This window comes from Cryptomeria japonica, chromosome 2, assembly GCF_030272615.1.
Source record: "Cryptomeria japonica chromosome 2, Sugi_1.0, whole genome shotgun sequence".
NCBI classification, from domain to species: Eukaryota; Viridiplantae; Streptophyta; class Pinopsida; order Cupressales; family Cupressaceae; genus Cryptomeria; species Cryptomeria japonica.
In genome coordinates this window covers 469,245,271-469,269,821 of record NC_081406.1, presented here as the reverse complement: position 1 = coordinate 469,269,821, position 24,551 = coordinate 469,245,271, and positions in this window count along the sequence as shown.

Below are 24,551 nucleotides of genomic sequence, written 5' to 3'. Positions count from 1 at the left end.
ATTGAATTTTGAGATATTAATACCTATGTCAGCAGTGACCATAGGATCTACCTCTCCAACTTTCAAGGTCATCATGTGACCAAAAGCTTTATCCACATCTATGATTTTTGGATTTTTATTTGGGGGTACAAAGCCCATAACAACATTGCTTGTTCATCTGGATCATACCTCAATCCAATGAATATATCATTAACCCCTTGGACATTCAACTTGAAGTCCTTATTGTCCACCTTTAGTAAACTGTCAAAAATGAATGATGCACTCAAATCCCATCCTCAGAAATGAATAATACCTACTTCCACTAGCAAATACCTTCCTCTCTAAGGGGTCATTGTCTCCATTTCTACATCAATATCAGCTTTGAGATTTTGCAACATTTCCTCCTCATTCTCTGGTGTGATATTTGATATTGCTTCCCTTAGGCTCTTCCCTTTGAAGTGGTATAAGAAGGATTTAAACTCTTTAGATTTTTTGAATTGATCATTTGAAACAAATGAAGTGTGCTCTATCATCCTTTCATCTGTTTCTGTATTTAGTACAATGAGGAGCTTATCCCGTGCTTCTAGTTCCTTCTCTTTTTTAGGTGCACAGAGCTTGGAAACTACCTCGCTCTCCCCTGAATCACTTTGGGTTGGGTCTCCGTCCATGTTTTGTAGTCTCTATCTTCTCTCCTCCAGATTCTTCTCCAAGATCTCCATAACCTCTGCAAGCTCTTCTACTTCCTTATTTTTACATATGTCTTAAAACTCATCTCCTGATGAAAGTAATCTCCCAACTCTTATCTCTTCTTGCTTGTGTGGATGTAACCCTCAGGATCATAATGCATTCTAGATATGTGCTGGAACAAGTTGTACTCATCCACCAACTTCCTGTCAATAACCTCATATGCTCTGGTAGATACAATTTTAAAATCTAAGAAATGAAGTGTTCTAGGGAGGAAGGCTTGATTGTGTGCACCTTCGAAGTGTTTGGCATTAGAGACACTTAATTGCCTTACAATTTCCAAAAAAGCAATCTTGTCCGGTGCAGGCTTCGATAGCACATAGGGGTAACCTTCGAATCCATAACACCAAACAAAAGTGAAGTTTTGGCATGAGTACCAATCACACCAATTGTGATTAACCTTTGGATTTTTGTTCTCATGAGGCCTAAGAAACTTCTTTACATCCTCAGAAAATGATCCCTGGAGAGGCTCACCAAAGAGAAAGAAAATCGGCTTAACAAAGATTCTACAAATTTGAGGTAGTGAGAATTTACATATCTGTAGTCCCAGAGAGAAACCCATAATTGCACTGGTTGATCCTATCCATTCTTCCCAATTGTACTTACATTCAAACCTTTTGACCATAACCCTCTAAATCTCCCATAAAATAAAATAATATGCATCAACAATGAATAATGCTTAAAATGCTTGTCTGGATTATCTTTCAAGTTCATGAAGCCTTCATGGAGTCTATCCACCAAGTATGAAGCAAAATCAAAAGCTCTAGGCTCATGTCTCTAAATATCTGCTGCTAAAACCAACGGTCCTATGTTTGCCACATCAAGGGCTTCAACTCCTCCAACCTGACCACAAGCCATATATGTATATTGTAAATATTTCATAAAAATAGTCATATCATACGGAGGACCATCTTCCGCTATTAGCCTCCCCTTCTCTGCTTTGTGGATAGAGAGGTTCCAACCCTGGTATGTAGTATCCATTTTTCTTTATTCCTCTTCCAAATCAACAAAAGATAAGGGCACATTCACCTCCAGATCTAGTGTAAAAAATTCCTGAATTATGGCTAGTGCAAAGTGAACTAAAGCAGTCTTGTAGGGCAACAAAATGCATAGCTTGTTTGTATCATAATGTCTTAGTAGGAGCTTCAATAAATCAATATTTACAAAGACATTAGGTACCATGATTTTACCTAAATTAGTACTCCATGGGTTTGAAATTAGCATAGGCTCATCCCTACAAAGGTAATGAAAAAGAAATAGCTCGTGCCCTCGCGTTGTTGTGAGTACATCTCCAATTTATTTGTATCTGTCTTCCAACTAGTCGCGAATAGGAAAATTAACCTTAGCTCCACGTGACCTAGCTCCTGGAGAGCCCATCTGATCTATCATATATTGATTTAATTTTCTTTGAGCCTCACTGACTTCACCCTTTGATTTTTTTGTCGTGGCATTGGATATATCAGCAACCTTTCATTTCTCTTTTGAGCTTGACCCTTCCATCTCTACAAATTCCTTTACTCTATGCTCAGCAACTCAAAATATTTCTCAATAAACACATAATATCTTTCTGCAATAACTTTGTGTGAAATGTTGTTATGCAACACTAGCTATATATCCTGACCAAGGAGTCCAATATTGTACTTAATTACTATAATCTTGATGGATTTTCTTTCTGTGGCAACAAACCTACTCAATGGATTCATTTAATGGAAGCCATTTTGTCAGTTTTTCACATCAAGACCTCCAACGGCTAATCGGTGAGACTTTTTTTGATGATTCAATTGTTTGGTGCCGTTTGTTATGACTTTACTGCTTTTCACCTTCTGATCAACACAAGCTATCTTGACCGACTTATTGGGTCTTGGGATAGTAATTTTTCTCCTATCCCGATGGTTCACTTTATCCTGATGGGCACTTCTTTAGTTTCAGCTTTGCTTTTTGTTTTCACGCTCCATCATAATAACTCTCCCTGATGCATTCACCTTCGGTTTTCTTTTACTTAACCCATCGTGTATCGGCATAGTTCTTTTTATGTCCCTTCGATGCCCCAATGATCTCAATATACTAATCCGCATTCTGACTAAGCCCCCCACGTTATCGACATAAATCACCCTGAAGAACTCCTTGCAACACACCATCTACCTTAACAGTCCTATTAGGATTCGACATAGACAAAAAGTTCTTCTTTCGATGTTTCGATGAGTCCTCACTTAATGTTTACTTTATCGGTATAATTTACACTGATATCCCTGCAGGTGCTTTTATCTGCATCGGGGTCAGAATAGCCCTTTTATATTCCTCCCGAAGTCCTGATGAGTCTCTGATGTACTTTTATACTTTATACCTCTGAGTCTGTTTTATCGGTATAGGTGATACTGATAGTTTCGCCTTCCGATTCTCTAATTCATCAGGAGTTGGCCTAACTATTTTTGCACTATCCTAATATGGTCTCTTTCTTTGATGGACCCACCTTCAGTTCCCTTCAGTCATCGGGTATTGGGAGAGTTTTTTCATTATTTCTGATAGGTCGATACACGTCGATAGACAATACCCACATTCTGCCTCATCAGAACAAGCTATCCTGATGGTATGATTTTCCAAGAGCGTGCATTGTGTTTGAACATTACTCAAGTGCCTCAATGAATTTGCCCTAATTTATTGGTATATGTTATTTTGATAATCCTTCTTTTTCTTACCAATGTTGTTTCATCGGGTATCAACATAACACCGAACAAGTCCACCTTCAGGTGTTAGCCCTTCTTTGTCATCAAGTCCGGCTAGATATTCATCGAGCAGTTTTCCACCGTGGTATAGCAACAGTCATTGGATCTACATCTAACTTGCATGCCCTTTATCTCTTCGTCCATCTGTGCCATGTGTCAGCTTTTGGTTTGCTCGTGGATCCACCTGGACTGCCATCTCAAGCTGCCACTGGATCTCCACCTCATCAGTCGCCAAGCCGTGATGGTTAACCAGTGAGTATCTTCATTGTGTGGTATAGAGACAATCATCTGATAATCTCGGACTTGCTCACTCGTTAACTCACTTGAGATACTCTTTTGTCAGCCCCCACCTTGGTTGGCAAGCCGTGATGGATAACATTCGTGCATCTCCATCATGCGGTATAGCGACAACTGTTGGATCTGGATCTAATCTCCACACCTTTTATCCTTTCATCCATCAGATAACCAATTCTACCCCGATGACTAAAGATGACTTTGTCGGGTCATCGAGATGACTTCAAACCTACTACTATGAGGTCCAAAACGGACCTTTCATACAGTGTGTTAGCAATAGGTTAGTCAATCGCAACCGTTAATTTCAAAATCGATGGTATAAAATGCGCGACTAATGTGCATGTTAGTCAAGACTCATCAAGCATTGGTATAGAATACCGAGACCGCTCCCGATAGCCGATACCTACTCCGATATGTTGAGGTCATCGACAGAGGTTGTGCCGATAGAGCTTGCAGATTTTCTTCACACTGTTTCATTGGTCAGAGTTAACCTAATTAGTATGAACAAAGGTCAAGTGAATTAGAGGCATATTTCCAACACATACCACTAACATCTCTGAACATGTTCATGGCCCTACGCTATGTTCATCTGTGAGGCCGTACCTCGAGGTGTCATAGCATTTATGTTATTTTCATGTTGGACCTATTTTGGATATTATATTTTGATGCATTATGGACCCGAATTCTATATGATCTCATGTTATGGATAACATTGATATGATTATGTCATTTACTATGATTTGCAATACTTTATTTTGATGCTTGAAATTATAGATGCATGCTCTATAAATGATTTAATTCCATGTTTATGAGGATGATGCCATTTAATAGATGATTGTATGTGAATGTTATCAGATAATTGGATACCTGATTTTTATAATTGAAATTTTATGCGATGTCTTAATTGTATTCTTTTGATAATATTATACGTGATTTTTGGAATTACTAATGTGCAAGTGAGATGTGTAGGAAAATTATTCCATGTGACCATGGAAATTATTCGGAGAATCAAACCTAGGCCTATGTGCAATTGTGAAGCTAGGGGTTGTCTATTTGGAGAGACAACTCCTCATTTGTAAATGTTATGCTTGGATGAGTGTTTAATTTATAAATTTCAAAAAAGGCACATTTGCCATGTGTGTTTTAGTGATGTGTAATTCTTTTTGTAGTGTCACTTGACACGTGTTGTAAGATAGGTTGGCATTGTCATGTCTCTTTTTGAGGAAATTTATTTTACCAATGCATATATTTTCAATTATCCTAAAATGGTCCCAAGTAAACCTTGGATAGGGAGCCATTAGTTGGGTCAACTCAGGGTTGACCCGTAGGTAAACTTTGGGTGGACTTCTAGGGGGTTAAACTAACTCCTGGGGTCAAGTTAGGGGCATTTTTAGTGGGCAATATGATGTACCTATGGATGAAGGCCAAATTTAGCCATGTGTCCACTCCCTAGGGCTTGTTTAACCTCCCAAAAAATTGAGTTTCCCAAGTTGGCCGAATTTCATCTTTAGAAGAGCCTTCCTAGGTTAGATAACCCACTTCATGAGTGTCATTTCTCTTCCCCATTCCATTTCCCCTTTTTGAAGTGCCTAGGTTAGGGAGTGTGTAAGGTTTTGGGAAGACCAACCAATGAGTATCCTTCACCCTTCCCAAGTGGGTTGGAAAGAGTGAGGAGTGGCTTCATAGGGAATAGTTTGGGAGGGAGAAAATTTATCACCCACTCTCCATTTTGGAGACTTAAAATTTTTGAAGAATTTTTGCAAGTATTGGGAAGATTTTGGCTAAGTTTTGAAGGAGAAAAAGTTGTGGATTTGGGTAGCTCTCCTACAAATTCTCTTACCCTTTGGGCAGATTAAGGTTGGTTGAACTCCTATCTCTTGTATGATGTTGTTTTCTTTAAAAAGATTGTAGTTGTAATTGTTTTCCATTGTTGTTATTTTTTTTTTATGTGTGTAGGAAGAAGTAGAGTTCTTCCTTATGTGTTTTGGTTGTGTTTTTATGTTTTTTTTTGTTTTGGGAGTTTTCAAGGCCAAACTCACCCTTGAGAGAGTAGAGTTGCCTTGGGGTGAAGGGTTGTTTGATAGCCTTTGAGTGAGAGACTCTCTTTGGAAGAGAGTGATTCTCAAGGGATTTTGTGACCCTTGTTGCATTGTGATTTGTTTATGCAATGGGGGTCATAAGGGGAGTTTTGTTGGCTTGTATTCCTTGGGGGACATAAGGGATTATAGGGACAAGTTTGGAACTTGTGGATGTATTAATTGGAGCCTTGTTATGGCATTATGTTCTCTATTTGCAGAATTCTCCTCAAGGTACATAGTCCACCTTCACCCCATTTGAAAAGTCGCATATGTGACATTGTGTAATCCTTGGGTTGGGAGTGTCTTGTTATGAGTTTATGCATGTATGTGTGTTTCTCATCTAGCCTTGATTCTCCTAGCTCGGGGGTGGCTTCTAGCAAGCCTAGATTGGGAGGTGAGCCTCCATGGTCACAACCTTAAGCTTTTTATTGCAGGTTTTGCTAGGGAAAAAGGTTGGAGAAAAAGATTTGGAATGATCCTATGTATTATTGTATTTTAGTTGCAGAAAAAGGAAAAGAATTTCCTATTGTATTTTAGTTGAAAAAAAAAAAGAGTTCTTATTGTATTTAAGTTGCAAAAAGGAAATGTAATTATTTGACTAAATGTTTAGTTGCCATGAAATATAAAGAAAAGGAATTGTATTTAACTTGAAGTATTGATCCTTTAAATGAGATGAATGCATTTTTGGATTATTTCTGTATTATTATAGTTGCTGAACAAAAAGATGTTTTATTCTATTTTAAATTATTTAAATTCAGAAAGGAATAAAATTATTTTCTGTTTCTATGTGATATTAAAAAAAATGCAGAGTTAAATGTTAATAAAGTAGTCACTTTAGTATAGAAACGACATACTTGCTTAAATCAATAGTTCAGATACAAAAAAAAACAAAAGATTTGTTAGAGTTAATACTACATTTTATCTTACTATATTAGTGGATTTTGAAAGAATTATATTGCAGTTGTAAATAAATTAATTCCTACACATTTTTCTATTCTGGAAATGCATGTTAAGTAGAAAAAAATATTTTAACTCTGTCATTTCTTTACATTCTATAAAAACAGTAAATTTAATCTACTCTCTTTATTAAAAAAAAACCTTCTCTAAATAATGTAAATGCAATCTTAAACCTGTATATATATATATATATATATATATATATATATATATATATATATATATATATATATATATATATATATATACAAGAGATAATGCCTACTGTTTTATATAAAAAAAACAAAGCTGTTGTTCAAAAATATATAAAATAGACATGTATGCTGCTGTAAATAAATGAAATAAACATGCTCATGTACAGGTATATATATATAGATTTACTTATTTACATTTTATCTTGGAAATGAAAATACTTCTCATTTTAAATTTTTGGTTCTTACTAAAATCATGCATGTCTACCAAAATTATATATATATAAATAAATATATATTTATATATATATATATAAATATAAATATTTTAAAAAAATATACATACCCTAACCTTGTCGTTGCCGGCTCGGGCCCCTCTGTGGGCCGAGACCCACAGGGGCAGTCGCGGCACCACTTCGGGTTGAGACCCGCAGGGATGCCCGCGGTGCCACTATGGGCCGCGACTCGCAGGGGCGACACCACAGTGTTGCTGCAGGTGGTGAACCCTAGTGGTGGCCTTGGTCGCCACTGTGGGTGGCCACCGTAGTGGCGGTGACAATCGCCTCCCTTAAACCCTGCGATCTCCCAAGGCAATAACGCCTCTGCCATGGGATTCAACCTTCCTCTGCCACTGCCCTGAAACCCTACAAGCAAACACACATTCACACCAAAGGAAAGAAAAAAAGAAAAGAATAAGATGTGTTAAAATATGCAACCCTAACCCATTTTCGGGTTAGGGTTAGCATTTAAAATAAAAGAGAGATTAAGATATGCAACCCTAGCCCATATTCGGGTTCGGGTCAGCATTTAGAAAATATAAAAAGAATAGGTTAGTATAGGAATAGATCAACCCTAGTTAGGGTTTATAATTAAATATTATTAAAATGAGAGGAGGGGGAATTCTTTTTAAAAATTGAAAAATAATTTCCTCCCCATTTAGCTATAGTCAATATGTGGGATTTATTAACTCCTAATATTGACTAGGGTGAAATTAATTTTAATATTGTCTTTATTATCAAGGTTTAATTAAAATTGGGGATTAATTTTTATATAGCTATATTAATCGCATAATTGATCTAATTTTATTAGCTAGGGTTATTAATGAGGAATTTAATATAGTTTTTTTCATATTTAATTAAATATGGATGTTAGATTAAAATTCCTTTGGGGGATTTTATTAATGAAATTTATTTATTGTTTTATGTAAAATTCTAGCCTATGAGGTCATTATTGGCCGATTATTTAATAGTTGAAATTTAAATGTCTTGGGGGATTTAAAATCAACTTTAATATAAAATATATTTATTTGGCAAATATCATAATTGAATTAGTTAGCTTTATTAGTTATATTTAAAAGTGAAATTGCGTACGTTCAATTAATTAATTTTAATATGAGATAACATTATCATTATTTTTATTTAGTCTTGAGTATTTTAAATGCTATTGAGATAATTAATATCTCTCAATTTTAATTAGAGGAAATTAATTAGTTCAATTAGATTAATTAATTAAGTTGAGATGACCCTGTTAGGGAATAATTAGTCTTCTCTAATTATTGTCGCCATATTGATTTAGTTAATTAAATCAACTTTAGTAAACGATTCTATTTAACCCAGAGTTAACCCTTAGTTAAGACAAAACTTATTTAATTCCATTTTTATGTAGATTATTTAATGAATTTATGTTGTTTTAAAAAAAAATGTTGTTCCGTTTTTGCCCAAAAGTTTGGGCATGACATGATCCTCCAAAAGTACTTTTGCAATGAAACTGATGAGGATTGCCAGAATGCCATAGTACTCAACATTCCCTTCAATATGCCCAAGTGATGTTTTTTCATGAAGATACTGCAACATATCACCTGTACATACAATCCACCAACAAATTCTCTTATGATGAAACTAAAAGTGTCCATATATAGCACAAAACTATTTTGTAAAAATATATGCTAATAGGATGAAGGTCTAACAACAATGTAGCTTTGTGAAGTCATTTGTGCCAAGTGACCAATATCATGGCAAACACAATTGACATCAACCACTATCTCAAAACACTATCACACTGAAGATATCATCACTGTGGCTGTTTATTGTTGATGATATCCCTTTCTTTGTCCGATATGTGTAGGACCACAATGGGAAAACATTGGAAATGGCAGGACATTATGGTATTGGAAGTTCAAGATGCTAGTGAAGGTTTGCATCTTTTTTATTCAAGGGATATTCAGTGGACACCAATTTGTGTTGAAAATGATTCAATGAAAAACCCGTGTGCAACAATTCCACTGGGTAGATTGGATGCATTCATCAGAGGGGAATCATTGCGTGAAGGTGTTGAAACCCAATTCCTCCGAAAGTGACACACTGAGCATGAGAGTGCTATGTAGAACACACATACAACAAAGATGTACAGTCAGTTTGTAGACACATTCTTTCCTATTCTTTGTCTATGTTTAATGACATTACAATTGTTGTTGATAATATGAGAGTTTTTTTTGAAGGTGTTGGTGTTCATACGGACCAGAAGACAATAGGAAAAAGTCATCGAATAAGAAGCACGCTCAGACATATCATAAAAAAAGAGGTTGTACATGCCACTTCATTGTTAAGGTGTTATATGGTAGGCCTGATGTGGCCATCTTGATATTGAAGCAATCATTGCATGTAGACAAGAATGGTGAAGCTTGTCATGGCGTGGATGATACCAACAATGAGCTGCAATCTCAATTTGCACCAAACCTTTCCAATGAATGCAAAGCATATATAGAGAGGTTGTTGCTGATGGATGTGAGTGTTGATGCTATTACGGACATGCATCTTGTTGATCTTGTTTTTCATGACATGTTGAAGAAGAGAGATTCATTTGTCACATGCAAGGATGTTACGAATGCGGCGACGAGGGTCCATTCTATTCAGTCATGAAATTATGTGCTCGATGCCACTAGCATCTTAGAATAGAAAAAATAAGATGAGGCAAATTTCTTTTTTTTTCTAGCAGCCACAAGGTGTCGACAGACCTTTCATTATAGAAATAAAAATGGCTTGGATGGTTGACATGATGGTTTGATTCTCACATGACTCAATCATCTCAATGGATTCGACATTCGCAACAAACAAATACGGGGTAACTCTCTCCAAACTTAACATGTTTTCATGCAGCCCATTTGATTTGTGGATGGTCATGATCTTCCTGTTTGTTGTTTAAAATAGTATCAATTGTATTCGTGTCTCATCTTCGACGAGCAGCAATTGGGGGTACCTGTTGCATGGGCTGTGACATTGAGGAACAAGATCAAGGATATCCAAGTGTGGTTGATGGAGTTGTGGAGACAAGAAAAGGAAAAGAGGTCTGATTGAAGGATCAATGCATTTATCACGGATGATGCGAGTGCAGAGATTCAAGCGATAGAGTAAGTGAAAGAGAGAAATGTTTGTCTACATGAAATCAAACATTATGATACACTGGTCTACATTTTATTTCAAATTAGGAGGCTCCCGGCTCAATTAAACGTTTTGTTCATAACAGGAGTATTTTTGAATGTCGTGTCAGACTTTGTATTTGGCATGTGTGTTGAGCATGGTTGAATAATGTGTACAAGTATGCAACAAAGGAAAGAGAAATGGACATTTTTCACCGTCTAGGGGTGATAATGATGACAATGCATGAAAGTGAAGAGAACACTGTGGAGGATCTGCACTCTTTCTTTGCCGAATTTAATGATCAACCACATTTTCTAGAGTACTTCTATAGCACATGGTGTCAAGGAGAAGGCCATATCGGTGAGTTGGACATTACATTCGAGTGGTGGCTTTATGACTTGTTACCTGTTTTGGTTGTCATTTGGTAGTTGACATCCTACTCCTATTTTAAATTTCTTTTTTTCAATTTTTTTTGGCTAGCTATGTGGGTGAAAAACTTCAGGAATTTTGCTCATGCTAACCAGGACACAAATAATGCCATCGAATCATACCATGGAAAATTGAAGTCGCTGCATCTAAGAGATGATATAAAGACATGCTCGAGGAGGATGGACAATCTGTATTTTATAATTGTGTATAAAGTGGAACCATTCTACCAGCATAAGTGAGAATTGCAGTATTTTGGATTTATCAAAAACTACAGGTTGAGACATTTGCAAACTAGTATGGAGAGGGCAAAGGCAATTCCTAATGCCGATTGTGTTCCAGACTCCTGGTTGGTACTGGGTGAAAAGTCAGTCCTCATGCAACTGGTATGTGGTTAGGAAATTTGGGGATCACTTCTACATCTATGAATGTCCGTGGAGTTTGCAAGGAAACATGTGCAACCATGTGTTGAAGGTTGTTGCAATGATGAACAATTCATTCCATGATTCACGTGTTCAAGGTAAGTGGATATTTGTGAATGTTGATCTTTGCTAACTTAAAAGATGTGTACTTCACTATAAGATCTTGTTTCATATAGATCCTATTCCTATGTCGACTCCAACATTTGCTAATACTAATGAAAACCCAACACTTGAACCCATCGTCGATAGCATTTCTAATGCACATACAAATTTAGAGGATGTAGACACCGTAATGTGGAACAAAGCAAACAGAAAGTTAAACATATTGTCGCAAACAATGCTAGGTTTAGGCGATAAACTAATGGCATTTGTAGGCTATCTGGATAGGTTCATGGCCGATCTTTAGAATTTCAGTGCCATGTCATTTGATTTTAGTCCATCTAGTGATCCAGCCAATACAACTGCCGAATGTATGTGGCCTTGGTTCAGTGCAAGTCGGGTCCGTCATTGCAATTAGTGACAACATAGGTAGAGTACTATGAGTGAGATCTGTCATGATGTTTAGCAACTTGTCACCTTTGAGTTCCCCTTTGAGACTTCTAGGAGGAGAACAGGAAAGAGGCAATTGGACCAAGCACTAGAACCGCATGTCCTTGCCACTGCATCGGTTGTGTTTGATACAAGTTGGTACTCTAGTGTCACTTGTAAGTGGTTTCTAAATATGTCAATGTTGCACACATTTATTTAGTCGTCATGTCTTGTAGTCGGTGAAAGTGATCCACACTTATGTGTGACAGTGTTTGGCACCCCCTCAACACCTGGCCGTAGGAGTCATTGTTGGTGATTGGCTTTTATGGTCTTTTACGTGGATAGGGATCACATAATGATCCTCCCTGATACTAATTTTGGTATTATTAGTTCAGATTAAGCTTTCTGTTTGTAACTATGTCATATATGTGCTTGATGTTTAGCCATTCTTCATTCAACCTATTGCATAATATTGATCAACTTTGTTTATTGCAGTTGCATTTTAATGTTTACAATTACTGTCCCTAACCATCTTTTATAATGTATCTTTGTATGCAGGTCCATTGTTTTTTGCCCTTTTTTATCACTAAATGGCTTTCACATACACGTCGGGTGATAGGCACAGGTTTTATGCAACTTAATTTTTAGTATTACACTTTTATGTCTTCAATTTATTGAATGCTTTAGTTATATAATTAATACTCTTATGGTGTGATTGTGTCTTGCATTTTTTTAGTGCTTAACACTCTTATGTCTTACATTTATTGAATGTTATAGTTATATTACTAACACTCTTATCGTATGTATCTGCAGATTTCTACAGAGGTTGGCAAAGAACAATGAGGAGTCTACCTTATTTCAACACCTCCCAGATATCATTGTTTCAGATATTATCCAAACAATAACTCCTAGACAGGCCGGTGAGTGGACCATTCGAATGGGAAGACATTATACCAAGGACAATATGTATACTATCCACATAGAAGACGTGAACTCATTTGCCAGATTGTCGACTCCGGTGATGCTCACTTTGTATAGGCGACTATGGCCAGTGTATTTTGCCCTTGTGTACTAGCCAATCACTCTCCCTCAGATTCACATTCAGTGTGCTGACATACCCCATTAGAGACGTGGACAGTCCCTAGTGCCATACTCCGATGACAGTATCGAGGATGTCACAACATTCTTTCCATGGAACCTCCTTATTATGGACTACACCCGCATTTTCACGGGTTATGGTAGTCCTCATCCAGCACAGAGGTTTGTTAGGATACAGAGTAGATTCCCAATGTAGAGGAGGTCCTCTCATTAAAATTGTATAACTACTCCTATATGGTCCCTCCTGTATGACTATGCTCTTTTTATAAAATAGTTCATTTCTATGATTACATAGCTGATCTTTGTATGTCATTTGTCTTGATTGTTTATGATTTATATGTTTGTGTTGGTTATGTTTACAATTTATATGTTTGTCTGTATACACTTTATATGTCTACAAACCAATACACTTTATATGTTAATTTAAATCTAATAAATATAATCCTTTCTCTAAAGGAAAGGTTGAAGCTATTCTGGCTCCAAAAAGACTGTCATTGACTAACCTTTCGTTAACACGTTGTACGAAAGGTCTTTTGGAGCAAGCAATCAAATAAGACAATGCGTTAGTGGATTTCACCATTTTGCGTGGCAAAAGGAAATGGCAGCCACCCAATTCGCCTATTAGTGAAATAGACTAACACGCTGTGTTAGTCTATTTGTGTTAGTCGATTTCACTATTTCGCAGGCATAAAGGAAATGGTAGCCTACCAGTCAGCAAATCAGTGAAAAGAACTAATGCGGCATGTTAGTCTATTTTGTCATTTCACCGGAGAAAAGGAAATGGTGGCCACACATTTCGTGAATCAATGAAATCGACTAACACAAATCAACTAAAATGGTGTGTTAGTCTATTTCGCCGTTTCGCGTGGCAAAAGTAAATGTCAGCCAACTAGTCCTCGAATCAACGAAATTGACTAACACAACGTGTTAGTCTATTTTGCTGATAGGTGGATTGGGTGGCCGCCATTTCCTTTTGCCACGCGAAATGGCGAAATCCACTAACACATTGTCTTAGTCAATTGCTCGCTCTAAAAGACCTTTCGTACAATGTGTTAGCGACAGGTTAGTCAATGACAATCGTTTTGGAGCTAGAATAGCTTTAGCCCTCATTGAGCTAGCTATCTTCTGTACTTGTGATTCAGTTTATCCATCGTTTATAAATAATCATTTTTCTGTCTTCAATAAGCAACTATTATAAGAATGTGGAAACGACTAACACTTCTCACATTTATATGAAGTGTTACTTTCAATTTGAGTTTCTTTGTTTACACAATACAAGTATAACTAACCTGCGTGTTATACTCCACCTTATTCATGTGCTAAATCTTAAATAGTTAAATACTCATTGATCTATATTTAATATTTATGAAGAAGAATACGCTATCTTATGTACTTGTGATTCAGTTTATCCATCATTTATAAATAATCATTTTTCAGTCTTCAATAAGAAACTATTATAAGCAGGTGGAAATGACTAACACTTCTCACATATATATGAAGTGTTACTCTCAATTTGATTTTCTTTTTTTATGGAATACAAGTATAAATAACCTGCATGTTATACTCCACCTTATTTGTGTGCTAAAGCTTAAATAGTTAACTACTCATTGATCTATATTTAATATTTACGAAGAAGAATACTCATTGAGTTAGCTATCTTATGTACTTGTGATTCAGTTTATCCATCATTTATAAATAATCATTTTTCAATCTTTAATAAGAAACTATTATAAGTAGGTGGAAGTTAAGAAAAATCGCCATCATACAATTACTGGTTCTTTTAAATCCGTTATATAAAAACCTTTAACCTACAGTTAGGTTTCAGGTATAGATTCACCTGCCTTGGTTCGCCAAGACTGATTCAGAAGTCATTAAGAGAAGTGCGAAAGCCATTCATCATACAAGACATGTAGAAAAGCCACATATAACCATTCAAAAAGAATGAAAAAGTGTACAAGAAACCAATAATTAACAATTGAAGTTGTTTAAGTGAAGTCAATCACATTTATTTATTTTATTTTTTTGAAAAGGTGACGAGGCCACTTAATATATTTTATTAATATATATATTTTTTTACAACTGGTTCAAGAAGGGCTCCCGAAGAAAAGAACCAGAAAGAAAAACTTTGGTCAAACACATTTATTAAAAATAACCATTCATGAAGCATACAAAGTGTTTTCTTAAATGAAAGAATATGTCAGATTACAAACAGTTTGCACCACTGTTGACGTTTTATTCAACAGGAGTCAACAATATACATCTAGAAAACTTTCATAATAGTACAAGCCTCTTATGGAGGTAGAGGTTGAGTATTTAAATGACTTTTGTTTGCCCCAATGGTCAGAGTAAGGGGAGGCACATCATTCCTATCATCTTCATCGGTTACAGAGGAAAACACCTTCACGTACCTCTGTTTCTAGTAGTGAGCACGTTGCGCAAAAAAATATAGCATGCCTTGCATCTGGTCACTTATGATTTTGGTGTTTTTAGCGCACTCCTCACGCACTATCTCCTGTCTCTCATTCGCCATCTACAAACTACACACTTCCAGCTCAAGGTCTGTATTCTTATCGTCCAAGTCCATGACCTTGTTATTGAGTTCCATGCATTTCTTATTGAGTTCAGTGCATTTCTTATTGAGTTCAGTACATTTCTTATTGAGTTTAGTGCATCTCCTTTTCACTTTAGTGAATCTCCATTCAAGATCAGAAACAATCCCCTTCAGCCTTTCATTTTCAGTGTGGGTCATTTTGACCTTCTGCGTTAGCAGTTCTACATGCATGGCATCAAACTTCATTGTGTCCATCCCATCATTCCAGTTTGCAAAGGGTAGTGGTGGTTGTCTTGTAGACTTCCCTAAACCACCATCAGAGGTGAGAACATCAGGTGTCCCATTTGCCTTTGAATTCGTAGCAGGCGTTTCGTTCTGCAGAATAGATGTTTTGACGCCCTTTATTTTTCCTGTCCGTGCTCTTCCCATTGCCATCCCTGCAAACAATGCCAAAAATAAGTATTAGTAGACAGGTGGGCAAGACAACATAAAAAATGCAGGAAATAATAGTTTATGCCAACATGAAACAAACAACTATCTGTTGCATTTTTTGCATGAATAACATTATGTACAATACACAAGTTAACGTGTTCACTAAAGTTGACATGTTCACTAAACTGGGCACTTGGGTGGCAGGTTACCTGCCAATTGGGAATCGATGTTTTGGGAAGATAACTCCATTAGTCACCACTCCTCATCCTGCATCAACTTATTACACATCTGCCATGAAACTTTAACGGAAGTCTAATGTATTTTAATTGATTTTTTTTTGTTATTTTTTTTGGTTGTTAATTCATTTCAGATTCAGTGTTTAAAAACAAACAATAATAATCATATATTGAACTTTCATAAACTACAATGGAAAGAGCACATGGTTCACAATTTCAATCAAACATTTTGCTTGATCTGTATACGTAAAAGAGTTACAAGAACCCTATTTCTATGCAATAACAAAACCTATGCATATGCAATATGTAAGAGACCTTGAACAAAACTTGAACAATAAACGACTATCATCGACTTTATTGTACCATCCACTATCATTATTAAAAATGTTGTGCACCAAAGATAGGTTTCTGAAGTTATTGAAGGGTAGTTGATGGTGCAGGATCACCATGAAACAGTCCAACAAATCAAGCCTTTACAATTATGTTGCTTAAAATAGTAGGAAAGGTTAAAAATAAAGTACAATTCATTTAAAATGTAAATAATAATTGAGAGGGTTTACACTATGGTAAGGTAAAAGCCATCTAAATATAACATCTCCAAATCCCATCTGAATAGTCTATCAAGACTGATCTTCCAACACAGTATCTCGCTCTAAATATTAGGAAAGAGGAACAACAACTATGATCGAAAAATATTATCACCTCCATTATCTGGATTGCACAATGGAGTTGACAGCACCATAAAATGCTTTACGCTTATTCCCATTCTAATGCAACTCGAGAGGGGTGATGCCAAGTGATTGTAGCCTTTGAATTACCTGTCTGATCATGGAGCCACATTTAACATCCTCTTTTTGTGGCTGGACACTTTCGCCAACTTTAACCTGCCACATACAAATGACATCATACGAGTGCTGCCTATTTCATTCCATTGGAATAAGGTAAATGATGGAATGAGAAGACGAAGGAAGGGATCTTGTCATCTTCGAAACTTACTGTGGGTGGGGAACAGAATAGGTCTTCAATAGGCCACACCGCCCATGAGTTTACGGAATCCAACAAGACATCGGTGAAAGGACCTAGGCATTTGCATCAAAGACTTTGATGATGCAAACTTTGGCACAATGTCATGGGACTGGAATAGTATGACACATTACACCCTTCCCAAAGCCATCAAAAATGCCTTCCCCAACCACTGCCCCATCCACTAGTAGGTGGACTTCAACTCCAATAGCAATAGCGTGGGCATCTTCATTCGCACACTCTTCTTTGTCTTCCACGGTTGCCTGCATCAGTAACGAGTGGACTCGGTCGGTTAAATAAAATTCTTTATACATGTCCATCAAACATAGGTGAATAAATTCATGGTAATGCAGTACAACAGTACTAGAATAGTTGTCTCTCCCGGCCCATTGTCCCCATCGCGGTCACGGTTTGCATTTGTACATCCATCGTCATTTCCCCCAGACTCTTTCTCAATGCTTTCTTCTATCAGATTATGCTGCAAAACATGACACATTGTACAGGAGTGTAAGTACACATTAAACCCATATGCCTACGAACACTACTGGACCAAGGCCGATGAATTTTACATGACTAAGGCAATAATAGGAACACAGATAATGGACACAAACCACAACATCATAAAAAATCATCTCCAGTATAACACTACCTCTCACCTCCTGTTATCCAAAATAAGAGCCCAATACTTGTTCATCTCTTCTCTTATCCTCCAATGTCTTCCCCAATTGAGTAGACTCCTCTGCAATCTTCTCACCACTGCATGCACTCAAATTTCCGTTAAACGTCTCCTTTAGCTTCTCCCTCGAAATAGACTTCTAAAGTTTCTCATCCAATACTACGGCCGGCTGCATAAAAAAAGAGTTACTCTATAGTATAACACACCATGTGATGATATAGCACTACATGTCATGCACAATGGCACTGCATTACCTGTTCATCTTTGCACCTATCCTCCAACCTCTGCCCCAGTTCAGGAGACTTCTCTGCAATCGTCTTGCCACTACATGCACTCAGTTTTTCAATCGTCGTCTCCTTCAGCTTCTTCCTCCTAACAGACGTCCGAGATTTTGGACTTGGTTTTTCAGGAACACTACACACGGTGTCATCGGGCAACTGCATTGACTTTTCTTTGCTCCTATCATCCATCATTTTCCCCAACTCAGGAGACTGCTCCGCAATCTTTTCACCACTGCATGTACCCAATTTTTCATTCGACGTCTCCTTCAGCTTCTTTGACGAAATAGACTTATACCTAACAGACGATCAAAGTTTTTGACTTAATTTTTTTGGCACATTGTGTTCCATGTCATCCAATACCACAGTACAGTCCATGCTTTCTCCATGGACCCCATCAAAATCAACCTACAATGACATGGATGAAATAGTCAACATACTACACAGTAGAGTGCAAAGCATACCATGCAATGAAAACACACATATGGACAAGCCAACAGATAGTCACCTTCGATGACAAACGTGTCGCCTAATCTGAAGTCGAACTTTTTTTTTCTGTGACATTCTTTTTTTTTTGCTTCCTTGACGAATCACATGCGGGCTCATTGACTGGCATGTTTGTTTCAGGATGTGAAGTCTGCCTTGTTTTTTTTGCAACATTCTTCTTTTTTTGCTTCCTCGATAAAATAGGTGCACCCTCATTTGTTTCAGTATCTGAAGTTGGCCTTGGTTTTTCCACAACATTCTTCTTTTTTTGCTTCCCCAATGAAATAGATGCAACCTCATTCACTGACACGTTTGTTTCGTGATTAGCCTTCGATGCTAGAACCTCCTTGCCATGGCCTACACCGTCACTTAAAATCTAGGCACCAGAATAGGATAGGTCAATAAGTCGTTCTTCACATGTTTAAAGGAATTTAGTAAACTGCAAAACAATATGATCACTAAAAATTACCTTTGTTGCAATATTCTTTCTTTCTAGTAACTCTAAAACCTTCTTCCTTCTTGCCTCCCTAACCGGACTATTGTCGTACACTCACATTGCTTCCTTTATCTCTTCCTTCCATTCGGTAGGAAGCTCATCACATGTTTTCTTTCCATATTTCATGCACACCCGATCAGTGACACATTTTTTTGTATACTATGTCATACACCCATTTGGTATTCGATATTAGACTCCCTCTTTTTCAAGTGCATCAACGATTTCTTCGTATGATCCATGCTACGTTATCCACTACCACATGGTTGACGACTGCGTCATGCAATCCCCAATAAGGGAAGTTGATGTTCTCTGGCTCTATGCATATTAAGCCTCCCCAGATCCCAAAACTGACAGCCTCTGTTTTCAGTTAAATAACGGAAGAGACAAAAGTAGTGCAACCTACCATTAATTTGTTCTCTTTTGTGATTGGCCTTTTGTTGTGCACAGCCAATGAAGACAAATAGTCACATTCAATTTTCCACTAATCAAGCATTATAAAGATAATCCAATATATAATGACTAATAGTGGACCTCCTTGTTACTCACCCCTCCTCCTTGTTCCTATTCGTGAGTGCTGATAGAATCACATTGTTGTTCAGTCTCCTTCTCTATGCTCACCTCGTGCTCTCTACGAACATCCCCTTTTTCACTCTCACCTCTTGGAGCATCAGTATAATTGCCCTCATCTACATTTCCACTGGCCTCATCTTCCTCACCAGCACAACCACTATCATAATGTTGTTCAATAAAATAGCACACATCATCGATGCATTTTATGCCCATGTATATATCTACATTTGCACTTATAAATCCCAACTTCTAGCAACCATGCCATGCAATGATGGAAAAAAAATACAATGCAATGATAAATAATTACCAGTGTGGTTGTGCAGTCACTGAGAAGACAACTTGACAATGGGTTCAAAATTGGAGACCCAACTCATGACTCATTCAGATTTTAATCCCCAACTACTCCCTGACCTAAAGGCCCATCTCCTGACTCTTTCAAATTTGGATCCCCAACTAGTCCCACATCTGAAAGCCCAACTCCTGACTCTTTCAGATTTGAATCCTCAACTCGTCGTGGATGTGAAAGTCCAACTCCTGAATCTTTTAGATTTGAATCCCCAACTTGTCGCACATCTGAAAGCCCAGCTCCTGACTCTTTCAGATTTGAATCCTCAACTAGTCCTGGATGTGAAAGCCCAGCTCCTGAATCTTTCAGATTTGAATCTCCAACTGGTCGCACATTTGAAAGCCCAACTCCCAACTCTTTTGGATTCAAATCCTCAACTACTCCAAGATATGAAAGCCCAACTCCTATTTCTTTCAGATATGAATGCCAAACTAGTCCCGCTAATGAAAGCCCAACTCTCTCCTGGGTATACAAATTGGTTCTCCAGTCACAAGCATTAAATAGTGACAACACCAAGAAATACTACATGTTTCATAATCCATTAAAACTACTTAGCTTACAGGTAGGCCGATGTCATGTGTCACTGGGAAGCAAATGCGGCCAACTCCCAAGAGATCATCTGCCTTTAGCTCCACTAACCAATAAGCACGATCAACAGTTTTTCTAAACCTTTTTTCACAATGCAATTGACATGATTGAACTGAAACAAAAAAAAATGCAATTCATATTCTTCACACTATCAATAACACCACACATTCACCATAAATGACACAGCCAACACACAAACGGTTATTCCCACATTGCAATACAAAGTGAGCATGTCGTTGTGTTATGTAAACCCATCTAACGGTTTAGCCATAAACTATCCATGACATTCCGCTATAGAACATATTTCGTTGCAATTGCAATGAAATAATGACTGTGATCCATTGCCAACACTGTTAAAAAGGCTTCCTGTGTTCTCTCCATCCAAAATACAACACAAAAACTAGACTTTGTTAAGGATTGATAAAGAAGGATGCAAAACACACTTAACACATCGGTTGCATCTATTCTGGCTCCAAAACAGACCTTTCCTACAACATGTTAGGGACAGGCTAGTCAATCGCAATCGCTAATTGCAAAATCGACAGTGTAAAATGAGTGTGCAACAATTAAGATGGTCAATTTATGTCAGAGAATACACAGGGATTCATTATCATTAACAAAGTCTTTGATGATAATTAATGGGTACAGAGACCTCCAATTCATTATTCCAAAGACACACATGTCTTGAAATGAGTATGTATTCTAAAGCTTTCATCTCTTTGTTGATATGGGAATATTATTATTTATTAAAAACTTAGTCTTAAGTTATGAAAAAGAAAAAGAAAACATTGTGAAGGATATACATGTGAGGAGTTCATCATGCCAACCGAAGACATTTGAAACAGAAGCTCAAATAACATTTCAAATTGGAGTTGGATCATCGAACACATGCACTTCTCAAACATAATGAACATCAATAACCTAGATATACAAATACACTGGGATGAACATAAACACTCTCATGCAAGTCAATAGAATATATACAAATTTATAACACATAGTTCGCAAGAATCAAAATTTATGGTGCATATATTCAACATTGGTTTCATGACTCGAAGATCCATAAATAGCAATCGTACTGCATTTAGGTTGAAAAATAATATCTTTTTGTCTAATATGGTGCATCTATAGCATATAATATAAGGCAACATCCAATTGCATTGTTCATTTTCATCATTATCAAATTCAATAAAAGTAAGGACATTAATATTACATTATCAAGAACCAAAATTTATACATACATTTGTATCGCATAAAAAAATTATATACAAAAAACTATATATATATATATATATATATACAACAAGCCCCTTTCAAAAAGTTGCGCAAGCCCAAAGATTATTAAGAAGGTGACATTATAGTGTAAGTAGTATTAAAGAAGGGAGAGAGAGCGACAAACTTGGAACATTTGTTCATTTTCTGGGGGACTACTCAATAGTCCTTGAAAGTCAACAACTTGCATGAAAAACTAATGTTAGGGGTAGTCTACATTGGGAAGTAAATGCTTTTCAAAAGACATAAAAGGAACCTACATGTTCATATATGAAAATGCAGTTTAACATTCAATATAAACGAGAACTAAGTAATTTACATCACCTAAATTATGTGTCAATTTAGCATAGTGCTAGAGTTGTGCCAAAGTTGTCTATATCAGACACCTATTTTCATACTGTTGTTATGCGCTCAAGGACAAATGTCTCTATTCCAACTCGAAATCAATGCTATGGTCCGATTAACACATCGCTTAGTCACAAATTTACACTATATTTTACATTCAATGGCTGCAATTGAATAACATGTCACTAACACACAGTAACATTTGTCTATTCTCAAGCCTTATTATTGACTAACTCCAACTCCAATTGTAAATTGCATCACGTGTTAGCCTTTGGCTTTACCGCTGTTAGCTGCATCAAATCACAAACAGTACATGAACAATGGTTTGAGAGGTTGTGTGTACTCTGGCTCCAAAATACACAAATCATACAGACTAACAGTGCCATGTTAGACAAAAGCAGCCATCAAATGCAAAACCTACGATTAAAAACCTGCCACAAACATGGGGTGTTAGTCCCCCCATACTATTTTTTGCAGCCACAATACAGGCGTCCCACTGCGAGAGTAACTTGAGTTTAGTGCTAGTCTTTTCTCTGACAAATGTACCAAGTTTTGCAGCCCGCAACCTCTTCTTCCTGGCAGGATGTCGTCCGAACGTGATTCCTTCATTCATAAGCTTTTAATGTGCATGTTATGCACAATAGACCGGTAGTAACCACAAAGCATGCCACAACCATCCTGCGACATGTCCACATAATTTTGCATGGGCCCCGAGGAGTGAAACCGAGAACTCGACAACAACTCCACATCGCATAACATGGGTCCGAGTGCCATGACAAGTTGGCATGGTATGCATGTCTCAGAAATGCATGTCGATCCATGTCGTTAGTATGATAGGTCCACTGTCAAGCCACAATACACATAGCCTCCCACATATATTTGCATATATGTTTATTCTGCAGTTTTTTGAGTGTGATTAGGTGCTTCCAACTTGTGTCAAACATGTCTATTTTGGTTTCAAAATGAGATTGTACCAATGACATGAATCGAAATACATGAGATGCATCTATTCTGGCTCCAAAAAGGACCTATCGTACCAATGACATGCATCAACATACATGTCCAAGAATAAATATATATGCAAATACAAGTGTCAGGCACCTAATAGCTACATGAAAGAGAAAGTGAGATAAAATGTTTTGTTTCAAATTGAGCTTCTTTTATGTTGTCTTGACCTTGTTTACATGTTATGGTTTGCCTTTTGATGCAAATAGACTCCTCAAAATCAGGTTGTTGCCTGGTTGATGCAACCATTCCTTGACTTTGTGTGACCTGTTCTTGTTTAGGAGTTGATCTGTTGTTTGCTGACAATTAGGTGTTGATCAGTTGTTTGTTTTACAATAGCAAACATGTTGCCTTTTTAATCTGCCTAATGTGGAAAAAGTAAGACTAATGTGCGAACAAAAACATTATTGTTAAAGGGCTCCTTGTTGAAGCAGATTGCATCTATTTTGGCTCATTGTTAAAGGGAGATTTATGGGACCGCAGTTTTCTGTGTCGTGCTGTGGCTTGGGGTATGTTGAAATCCACCTCTATAACTCATATTTTTCCTATTTTGGTTTCGATTTTGTTTAAAATCATCAAGGTTTGCATTGTTTGTTTGTGTTTCTTGTTTACCTCTATATGTAGCCAGAATAGCTTTAGCCTATGTCGAATATTTGCCTGTTTTGGAGCCAGAATAGACGCATACCGTCACGTTAGGGTTAGAGACCACTAGGGTTAGGTTTTCTTTTTTTTCATCTAATGAGCACCTAAGAATAATGGAAACAAAGCATAATATTTCCATAGTTTCTTTTATCTATGTTTTATTATGTCATTTTCCTCTGTATTGTAGAGGACATGTTTGTGTGTGTGTGTGTATTGCTTCATATTCACACACACACACACACAGACACACACACACACACACACACACACACACACACACACACACACACACACACACACACACACACACACACACACACACACACACACACACACACACACACACACACACACACACACACACACACACACACACACACACATACATACATACATATATATATATATATATACTAGCACACACCAAACCGCAAACAAACAATGCAAACCCTGAAGGTTTTCAACAAAATCCCAAAAATCAGCCCTCAACAATGAGCCATCAACAATCAAGCCTTCAAAAATCGGACGCCCTTCAACAATGAGCCAAAATATACGCAGCCTACCAAACTGATATATATATGAAGCAATATACACATAGACACATACACACACACGCCGATAGTTGTTTATTTTTTTCTGGCTTTTAATGTGCATGTATAAGAACGAGCATTTCATCTTTAACAACTCTGCTCACTATGGAAAACTGACACATTTAATTATGAAAATATACATACCTTTAAAATCTTGTA